Genomic DNA, 11,324 nt, shown 5'->3' with positions numbered 1-11,324 from the left:
AAATACTCACGTACTTGTAGTCGACTCAACTCTGAGTAAAGAAAGCACCTGGACATAAACATACACAGGGCTGTCAACATGCACAGGTCAGCTATATCAGCTCCACAAGAGTTTAAACTGCATAAAACCAGTCATGACGTGTGCAGTTCACTTATTCTTTAATATTCCGTGGTAAGAACAGAAACTGCCCTGTTTGAGATCTTCAAAGACACAACAAACCACTCCCCCAAACTCAGGTTAGGTCCCTCCCCTAAGTTACAGTTTCAGGCCCCACTGGACTATGTACAATGTGCGTTGGAGCATCTCCTGTCACCCAGGAAGTGAGATGCCAAACAATGCAGCATGCACAGCTGTGCAGAGCTACAGCCAGGCAGAGTTTTCCTGTTTTTCTGTTTTCTGCCTTCAGCTTTTCCTTGCCCAACAGCTGGCAGCACTTGGCAGGTTGCAGAGCACAAGGAAAGCAGGATTGCCAGGGCTTAGGAGGCAGACCAGGCAAGGAACAGCAACCAAGTCACAGCACCTTGACTACCAGACCAGTATTGCATGCTGAAAGGACAGAAAGTGTAATGGGGGAAGGTCGTGACCCATTTATAAATACTCTTTCTGGAAGCCAGTATCTCCGTTGGCTGTTGGCAAAAGCAAAACCTTGAGTAGATGAGATTATTTTTTTCTGACCCACTACTCCTCATAGGGTTTATTAAATTTTGCACTGTTCTTGACAGTCTCCATTGGCCCCAAAAAACCTCCATCATCACCACCATTTATAAAAGTGTGTGAGGAGGAAGGAGCAGCAGAGAGGAGCTGTTATGGACTGACCCTAATCTCCGTTCCCCATCCCCCTCCGCGGCTCAGGGTGGGATGGAGGTAAAGGAGTCGGCAATGAACGAGTGAAGTTGAACCTGGAAAGAAGAGGGATTGGGTGGGAAGTTGGTTTAGATTTTCTCACCATCCAACTCTATTTTTAGTTTGCAATAAATTCAATTAATTTTTGCCAAGTCAAGTCTGTTTTGCCTGTGACAGTAACTGGTCAGTTATCTCCTCATCCTTATCTCATCTCATGAGCTTTCCCATCTTATTTTCCCTGCCCTGTCCTGTTGAGGTGTGAGAGAGTGGCTGGGTGGGCAACTGGTGGCTGGCCAAGGCTAATCCACCGCAATGATATATACAATATATACATATATGGAATTATATATAGAAAGGAGGGTATAAATGTTTATATATAAAATTTATTTATTTATAGATACATTATACACTATATTACGATACAGGTGCTACTACTATCCTATACTATATAATAGATAATAGATACACATTTATCAAGATACAGAAAAATATATAGCCCTAAAAGCAAAGCTATAAAACAGGTGAAACATTCTTTAATGACAGCTAATGGAATGAATAGGCCAGGTCGGGGTTCTGCACTTTACCAGGCTACAGAACCAAGCGCTACAGGTCCAGCGTGGGAGGACTTGAAAAGGGCAGAGGGATGCCAAAAGGGTGGTGGGGCACAGACATGTTGGAATGTGCCTGAGGGCTATGGACTCCTCCCAGGAGGCCACCAAGGGGTCCCTGGTGCAAATCCTGTCACATGCAGACACCGATCCTGTGAGTTGAAGAAGGAAAAGACCTTAAGGGAGTCCCCCAAACAGCCATGTGAACCAGAAGAACCGGCCGATGGGCTCATGAACCACAAACTGGTTTTGGAGGTGTCACACCAAGAAGGCAGGTGAAGCTCCCTTTCCCCATGGTTGTGGGGGATCTTCTAGCTGCATCTAAGAGCACTGTGGGGTGCAGGCTGCTGCTATGTATCTTGCCTTATCCTTAGGCTGATGATTTACAAAAGGTTTGAGGAAGCTCACTCTGACTGAACAAGAGGGAACTGGGAGCATGCCGTGACTCCTCTCCCTTCTGGTCTGGGCCTGCAGCAGCCAAACGAAAGAGCATGGGCACAGAAGTGACAGCTGTGTTCAAGGGGAAAAAGAAGGAAAAAGCCTGGAGAAATCTAACTGGCAACCAACTCCCCTCATATCCTGTTCACAAAGTTTCTCTGTACTTGAGCTAAATTGATTGTCCAGTGTTTCATAAGCATGTGTAATAGCATGTGAGTAGATCTCTATGCTAACAGCTTCTGTTAGCAGAGATCTACTGTCCTCCGAGGGAAGTGGGAAGCTTTGGGGGTATAAATCGCCTTTTTGAAGCTTCTAAAATGCAAATTGCTGATCTCAACAGAAGGCAGGTGGCAACCTGGCTTGCAAACCAGGATGCTTATAGATTAGACAAGGCAGCAAGAAAGCACTTTACAAGAAACAGGTGGTTGTGACAGAAGTGGATGCACCATGGGAAGCAGACTTGCTGGATATGAAACAGTTTTCCATCATAATGATGGTGTGTAATACATCTTATCAGTGATGGACATACTATCCAAACTTGTCTCAGCCATTGATCCAAAAGGCAAAACATGTTCTGAGGTAGCTGGGGCTTTTAAAACAATTTTAGAAGACAGTGCAAGCCTAAGAAATTACAGATGGACCAGCAAAAAGAATTTTTAAACCAGCCTTTAAACAAGCTGTTAAAGCACATAATGTTCACCATGCTATTACTAGGAACAAAGTAAAAGTATCTCTCACAAGGCATTTTAAACAGGATGCTCAAAACCAAGGTGTGGAGATATTTTGCAACGTACAACACTTCTTCCCATGTTGATGTGTTGTCAAAGTTATAAAGAGCTATAACAATAGTTTCCACCAAGCTATCAGAGCCAGGCCTGTGAACACGAACACTTTAAACTCGGCAAGTGTTTGGAAAACCATATATGGGGTTGTGTTTAAAATTAAAGAATGTTTGCCTCTGCTCAAAAAGGGAGACCGCATCAGGGAGTCTACAACAAAAGGGAGACTTGAGAAAGGTTATGAACAGATGTTTGCAGATAAAATTTTCAAAGTAGCTGAAATTGTGAGAAGGGGACAGCTGCCAGCATACTACTTAACAGATTATGATCACAAAGCAATTGAGGGGACATTTTACCCTGAAGAACTTCAAAAAATGAGGACAGGATCTACAGAATTGGGAAGAACATCGCTGCAGAAGGGAAAGGAAGAAAGAAAACAGTTGCTGGAGAAGTGGCGGGGCTTTCCCCAGAAATTTAACAGTGGGACAGGAGCCTCCCACATCCAGAACATCTAGTGATTGGCAGCAGAGCAGGGGAATAAGGAAGGGTGCCAGACAGGGGATCGTAGAATATCATGCTGCCCAGCAATGCCAGCGCTGGCATCTTTCCACAATATACAGGCATGAACTTTCCTGTAGAGCTGGTGAGGTGCCTTGAGTCCTCAGGCAAGTGGGAGATGGGGCTGGTGGAAATATGGTACTCGCACAGCTGGGATAAAATGAGCAAAGATGCTGCCTTTGAAATACTACTGCAGGGTAAGATACAGCAGTATACTTTGCAAAAAGGTTACTACCTGTCCCTTTCCATGCTGACAGAACATGTGAATCATCATATTAACCCCCACAAGAGAATTTCAGCCATCAACTCTCCAGCAGTGGACTTGGTCAGTGACCCCCTCATAGTGAAAACAAAGCTTGAAGCAGATACAATCCTTACACTTGTTCTACAAGCAGAGATCTAGCACATATTTTGGGGGCAGCTCTGCAGATTGCTGCTAAGAATTTGCCCTGTCTGATGGACATCACTAGAGGGTTTAACTCCCTCCAACACTACACACATCTTGCAGAGCACCAATTTGTTGGGGAATTGCAATTCCACTATTGCTTTGTGTATGATCAGCAAAAATAACAACAAGATCATTACAGTGACTTATGATAAGCCACACCATGTGCTGGTAGACCACCAGCACATCAACACAACTGAAATGAAGACCAACGAGCATAAGCACAACTCATTTTGCTTTGGGTAAGTGATTGTGAACTGCATCTTCAGCCTTGGAAGTATCTAACGTTTTAAGAAACCACACCAAAATGGTGGTAAAAAATTATGGGGACTTATCTTTGCACGTGAATTATTACAGAGCCCAGGCTGTCAATGGTCTTCCTGGTTTTCAAGCTGGTTTGTGTGAAGCATGGTATGGGTGCTGCAGGTAGACTCTGTAGCCTGTTCAGAAAGACCGTCCCATGACTGAAAAGGGTTTTGGAAATTGTTAATCAACACATTAACAGCACCGCTCAAGATGCTGCAAAAAACATGTTTGGACATGTTTCCAAGGTTGTCCCAAACAAGTTGGAAATGCCAGTAAATCAGGAAAGCTTGGGACTTGTTTGTATTCAAACAAAAAGCCACAAAAGAAAGAGAGGCATCTCACGCCCCCAGAGGGAACGTGCACTCAGCCCTTTAAAAGATAAACGAGGACACCACACAACAGTCTGACCAGGACAAGAAGAAAAAGAACAAGAAGCCAGGCTGAATGGTGTGAAAGAAACAGAATACCCAGAGAAAGAGGTCCCATTATACCTGTAGGAAAGAGAATATATTTTAAAAGGGATGGCTTTCAGTCATTACTGCTCAGAAGAGTGTACCAAATCCAAGCTGGATTTGTTTGAAGTGTCCCTGACACAAACTTGCTTTGAGAAAAGCCTTTTTATTGAGATACCTTAACTAACCCCCCTGCAATCTGTTTGCAGCCAACTGGACATTACGCTGGGGGACCAGATGCCACACCCTCATTGAGTTACCTCTCAATTACAGTCATGACATTGTCAACGCATTTGTCCATGGGGTTGTCCTACAATGACACAGACGGGCAGTGGGACGCATGCACTGGATCACACCAGTAATCAGTGGTTTAGGCAACGGTCAACTCTGATGGCCCAGAGTAGGACCGAGCTATTTCAACTGCTCCATGGTGATCCGTTCTTTCAAGGCAAACTTTTGTTGAATGGTGTGAATGTAAAAATTGAGCTGACATGCATCAAAGACAGCTTTTGTTTGATCAGGTCCCTAGCAGCAGGAACTGGTCATTACCTATGCCTCACTGTTTGTGAAGAAGGTGTGGGTGGCACCTGGTTGCATTTGGGGTACAATGAGGTGTTACTTAGGCTAATGCAAAAAAGCCAGTGCACCAGACAGACATGAAAATGTCCAGCACACCAGCCAGCAGTCATATCAGCAACCAGGAAAATTTCTTTCTGGAACAGTTGCACAAAATTCTTGTTATTGGGTTCATAAATAATGATGCTTTTAGCAGCTATTATGCTAAGAATTCTTTGAACTTCAAGCATTGTGATATAAATTTTGTGGCCCTGTATGTGGATGGTGAACTAATGCCAGTGAAACACAATGCCAGTGCTGCAGGCCAATTTTGAGAATGTCTGCTGTGTGACAGAGTACATATGGCTCATTCAGATGACTGGCAGCCATATGAACCCTGCTGGTTGACAGGGAAGAGTTCACCAGTGGCTATATCCAGTTTGCCTTTGACCTATCTCCAAACAAAGAATGTGCTGATCACTATTCCCAGATTAAAACAGGAAACTTGAGAGCAGAACTACATTTTGCAGGGGGCTTGATCACCACGGTTAATATGGTTGTGCACAGGGTATTTGGCAACATGATAGAAATAAACCAGTAGAGACACTTGCTCTTTGACTGCATGTGAGGACGGACACTGGAGAGTTTCTTTGGTTTTCTTCAGCAGACCCCTATATCAAAGAAACATCTCTAGGAGTTCACCTGAGCAAATGGCTCCCTAGGGCCTGTGTTTCTCCAGGACTAGCAAGCATGGTTATGAATATCACAACTTCCCTGGCTGTCCCAGGAAGAAGGACACTTGTGTTGCCCTAGTGTAGTTGTGCATTCTTCTGATACTATGAGTGCACATAATCCAACACCTCCTGAACTACAGAGTCAGAGGCCGCAGGAGTCTCAAAGGGCTTTTCCACTTCCATCTGCATAGGAAGCACAGGAAAAAAAAAGCCCACAAGGCAAGTACACCTTTACTTTGACCATCCCAAAGCAGGTTGTCAGGGTGTCAAAATTCTCAGAAATAACTTCGGGGAGTCCAAAAGGTTATTGTTTTGTTTTGTTGACGGAGAGAGGCTAGTAAAAACACAGAAAGTTATCTTTCCATTGGGAGCTGCTTGTAATATGAATAAATGGTATTTGTCCTGTCACCGATAAGCACATCTCTGAGGACCAGCGGTGTGGGAAGTTTGCTCCTGACTAAGAACTGTGCAAACTTCCCATCTGATTTTCTCATAGCAGCCCACTCATGCTCCCATATAGATCTGACGTGAAAACCAGATGTCTTTAGGTAATCCTTCTTTTGTTGTGTTGTGTAATATAAATATTCAAAGGTGGTTCCCTTCAGAGGGTTCTGTTCATTTTCATGGTAGCATTTTATACAGCCATGGAAAAAGCACCCATTAAATTCAAAAGCTGTTTGCACCCCATCAATATCTGTATAGACATTCAAGAAGTAGGATCTTATTTGATATTCACCATTTTGTAATGCTTGACAGATTTTAATATTTTCCTTTTCAGCCACATATATATGTCATTAATGGGTTGTATATATATTTTTCCTCAAATGATAGCCATCTGAAGGAAGAGTGCTACTGTGCTAGTTTTAAGAAAGATAAACCAGTGTTTATGGATATGCAAGTAGAGGCCAGTGTAGTATGCTATAAGAGATCTTCACCTTCATCTTTTCACTGTCTTCTTTCTCACAGAATGTCTGATGGGTTATCACCATAATCTCATTCCTGTATGATTTCAAAAGTTTTTACATCTTGCCGGCAATAGTAACTCAGTTGTTTTTGCAAGTCAAAAATCTCCTGACTAGCTGTGTGCCACGTGAGAATTTTTTTTTCTCTTCAAGCATCATGCTGTTCACTCCATAATATTCCAGTGATGGAAGAAGCCCCACATAAATTTGGTTTTCAGGAGTGATGAAAAAATGGGGGAAATAACCTTTGCAGCCCTCGACAACCAAAGCTTGGGAAAGGCTGCTTAATTTCATGGGTATAAAATTGGAAGAGTCAATGAAATGTATACTCAGGCTGGGCAGTTCTATGCATGTGAGTTCACCGCCATGAGTGATGAACTGCACATCCACTCTTACCTTCTGAAGTTAACCAACAACAAAGTAGCCATCCCAGCTTTTGGCCTTACGTGCTAGGAAACTGTAGCCCTGAAACTTCGCCTCCACAAACAACTGAACAAACTCCGTAAGACACGTGCCCTCCCATTCTCATTCAGTTTTCCTTGCTGCCCCTTCTTCATCCCAAGGGGCATCTGGTGCTAACTCCATGGCAAAAATGTAGTTTGGGTTATGTGTCCCCATTTCCTGCATACGTTCCATGTCATGGATAATACAGTGCTGCTCTGCCTCTGGATTTTTGATCGCAGGCATCAACCACCACTGCTGGTTCACATTACAGATCTGTTCACAGCATAGCCCACACTTCCAGACTTTACATTTGTGATGCTTTTCTACATAGGCATTACAATTTTCACAGAAATCTCAGCCAAATAATCAATTTGGTTTTTAACAGCCAGAGCCTTGTGCCTCTGCAAGCATTTCCCAGACCTGCACAGCAGCCTCGAGCTGGGGCCAAGTGAACTGCACAGTCATGAGACAAGCAGAGCCAGCAGTAATATTTACAGCTATGGCCACAGTTATACAATGTATGACAAAGGTCATAAAAGTTTCTTACTCTAAATACCTTCCTAACATCCATAACACCATAATAATAATTGTGTAAAAGGAGGAAGAAAATCTTGCAATATTGAAGACCATAATTTGCCTTTAAAGTCCCCCAAACCTTTTTCCCCCCTCCTCCAGTTGAAGGCTATAAAAAACCAGAATCCAACTACAGAGGCTATATTAGGAAACTGCCTTAAAAATCTCACATCCTTGTCCCCATTGAAACAGTGCCACAAAGGCTAACAGCTGGGTAACAGTATATTAATCACTGTTCCAGTCACTGTCATTTAACCTTCTACAGGGCACATCTAGCTGGAACTCTGAGTAACTCCCATTGACCAAGCTGTACCGATAATGGCAACAAGACCATTTTTTAAGAGGAAGGTAGGAGTGTACCTAAGACAGGTCTTACACTGGCTAACTCAGGGTAACAAAATCTAGCCTATGATATTTGCTAGTAGAATAGAAGAAATTTTGGGCAGAGCTAAACATGGTATGTGGAGATAACACAACATTCACAACAAAAAATAAATATCTTTAAGAGAGAAAAATAATGGTGCATCTTGGTTTGCACTCTGCTGATCTGCAGCCAGGGATGAGCAAACAGTTGTGATAGTTGAAGAGTAGCCTTCTCTGAATTAAAGGTAAATGAAAGAGCTCTGAAATCAGTAGAAGCTCAATAAAGGGAGAACATATTGTTCTAGGTAGGAAGAGGAAAGCAGTACATTGCATTGTAAAGAGGTAGTGAAGGACTATAGAGTGGAAAACATGTAGGCTCCGAACTGGTGAAGAAACCACAAGAGCGGAGCAAACACAAACTGCAAGTGCTATCATAGAAAATACACACAGCAACTGGGTTGCCATGGACCATTTCTGGAGGGCTACCCATTCTGCAGATGTTGTCAGGAACATCAGTCCTACAGACCTTGGTCCAAAGTAACCAAGATTCAAGTTTGGTATGATAACTGCATGACACATTGGCAGGACACACAGGAAAGGAAAAGAAGAGAAGAAAACAGTGTATCTCACATTTAATCAAATTTCAAGATTGACTATTGGGATTTACTACTCTAAATATACGTAAGTCTTCTGGGATTCCTGCAGACCCAGAAGTATCTGTACTCACACTTTTTCAAGCTTACGCTAGTTAAATGAAAGATGTATCTGCACAAAGCCTGGCCCCTCAACTTGACCTCTCCACCTCTTCCTGTATTCCCTCTTTTAGGTGCCAAGATATATGTTATTAATCCTTTTTCATAACCCTCCAACTGCTTCTCTTAGTCACCAAGTGACTCATTCTTGCCAAAGATATGAGTTAGCTCTGCTAACACTCTCCTGTCGGAAGTTCTTCTTTCCCTGTTCTCAGAAGCCCTGCTCAGGCTGTTTGTTTTATGGGCATATCTACAAACAGTCTCTTTTCTTGCTTTTCCTGCTTATTAAAGCAAAGCATCAAGGGCCTTGCAAGGCAATTTTTTTTTTCATCATCGGAGCTGCAGGCAGTGATTCCCAGACAATTTACAGTATTAGGCAAAAATACAGCTCTTTTCCTGTTGAGCCAGCTCAAGATAAGAACTGCACTGCACGTTAGCAGGAAGGGCACTGACCTTCATTTATCAAAATTCCTTTAATTCAAAATGTAGTGACTGTATGTTTTACGGGGAATAGGGTCTTCAATATAACAGAATATTGCAAGAACATTGTTACAAGCTATGTTCCGTAATAAAGGCAAATGTGATTAATATCTTCTGCTTATGCCATGCTATTACCATTTGGGATCAAAAACCTGTGAAACCATGTCATCAGTGACAACATTCAAAGATAAATCAAGAAAACAACTCAGGAACCCAATTCAAATAAGGATACCTGTCTCCATGCTACAGCAATAGGAGCTAAAATTATAAAAGTAATTGACTGCTCTGTGGGTTTCCATGGTCACTGTATCTTGGTAATGTATTATAATATGACAAATAATGACATGGTGATGCCACTTTCTGCACTTCCAAGTGCAAATCTAAATTAAAAACTGCAGGGATTGGTTTCCCATGAAGACCCTGTTTCTCTTTATAAATTGACAGGGAAAACCTTATTAATAACAAAAACTTACCTCCATGTGTTCACATCCAGAAATGTTGCCAGATTCAACTCCAGGTTGACCCTGGCTTTCCTAATGCTATCGCTGGAAGATCAGACAGCAACTCTCTACTCCTCCTGGGTCACCTGCCCCAGTTTCCACTCCTTGTACACTTCCTGTTTATGTCTGACTTCAGTTAGGAGCTCCTTACTTACTCGTGCCAGTCTCCTGCTGCCTGCCTTTGATTTCCTACTTGTTGGGATGGAGGTTTCTTGGTCCTAGAGGAGGTGATCCTTGAATACCAACCAGCTCTCACGGAATGCCCTTCATTCCTGGACCATCTTCCATGGGATTTTTGGAAGCAGACTCCTGAAGAGGCCAAAGTCCACTTTGCTGAAATCCAGGGTTGTGGTCCTGGTTTTTGCCTTGATATTGTCTCTCAGGGTCCTGAACTCCAACGTCTCATGGTCACTGCAGCCAAGGCTGCCCCTCACCTTCACATCCACAACCAGTTCTTCCTGGTGAGAATTAACCAGTAACGTAGCACCTTATTGAAACATCCGCGCAACACTTAGCAACAGAAACAAAGCCCTCATCTTGCTGACCTGAGTTCTGTCTTCGTAATCTTTGCCATCTTACTGCTGAACATGTTAAAAAATAATCATAGCATCACCAAATATCTCGAGTTGGAGGGGACCTATAATGATCATTGAGTCCAACTCCTCACAGGACTACCTAAAACTAAACCATATGACTAAGAGCATCATCCAGACACTCCTTGAACTTCCCTGGGGAGCTCATGCCAGTGACCGACCATCCTCTCAGTGAAGAACCTTTTCCTAATGTCCCATCTGAACTTTCCCTGACGCAGCTGCATTCCATCTCCTTGTGTCCTGTCGCTGGTCACCAGAGAGAGGAGATCAGCACCTCCCTCTCCGCTGCCCGCCGTGAGGAAGTGGGCAATGATAATTACTGAGATCACGTGAAGGCTCTAGCCTGTATCTGGCATTGGGGAACGCTGCCAGTCCTTGCACAGGGGATTTGTATTTTAGCGTGGAAAGCAGAGGAAGGGTAGTGACTGGCTATCGGGACTATCAGTCTAGCACTAAGGGGCTGTCTAGTGATGTAATCATGCTTGGAGAGGGAAAAAGGAGTCCCTTTCCTACTTGGGAGCAGGGACCAAGTCAACAGGAATTGGGAGCTGAGGCCGTGTTTCTCTGAGGAAGAAAGAACCTGCCTCTCACAGTAACAACTCTGATTGCTTCTTTCCTAGCAGCATTTCTTAACTTTTAAAAGAGGATGTCTTACTTTAGAATGATTTTCACTGCAGAGAGTTGAGGGCCAGTGCAGGAAACTGAGAGTAGTAAACTTGTTCTCACTTCCAGAACTAATCTGTCACTTTGTATTCCTAAAACTTGCGTGTGTTTCTTGCTGTACATTTTGTCCTGAAAGTTTGTTGTGTGGGCAGTCTCTTGTTATGAAATTAAATCTAAAAAGCAGAGCAAGCTGTGTTTTGAGAGGAGGTGATTTTACCAACAGTGTTTTCATTATGCCATGTACACACTTCTGCACTTTGGAGGAGGGAAAAAAAA

The sequence above is a fragment of the Cariama cristata genome, unplaced genomic scaffold (assembly GCF_000690535.1).
Source record: "Cariama cristata isolate BGI_N322 unplaced genomic scaffold, ASM69053v1 scaffold3941, whole genome shotgun sequence".
In the NCBI taxonomy this organism is placed as follows: domain Eukaryota; kingdom Metazoa; phylum Chordata; class Aves; order Cariamiformes; family Cariamidae; genus Cariama; species Cariama cristata.
The sequence above is the reverse complement of the archived record's forward strand: the minus strand, read 5'-3'. Positions refer to the sequence as shown.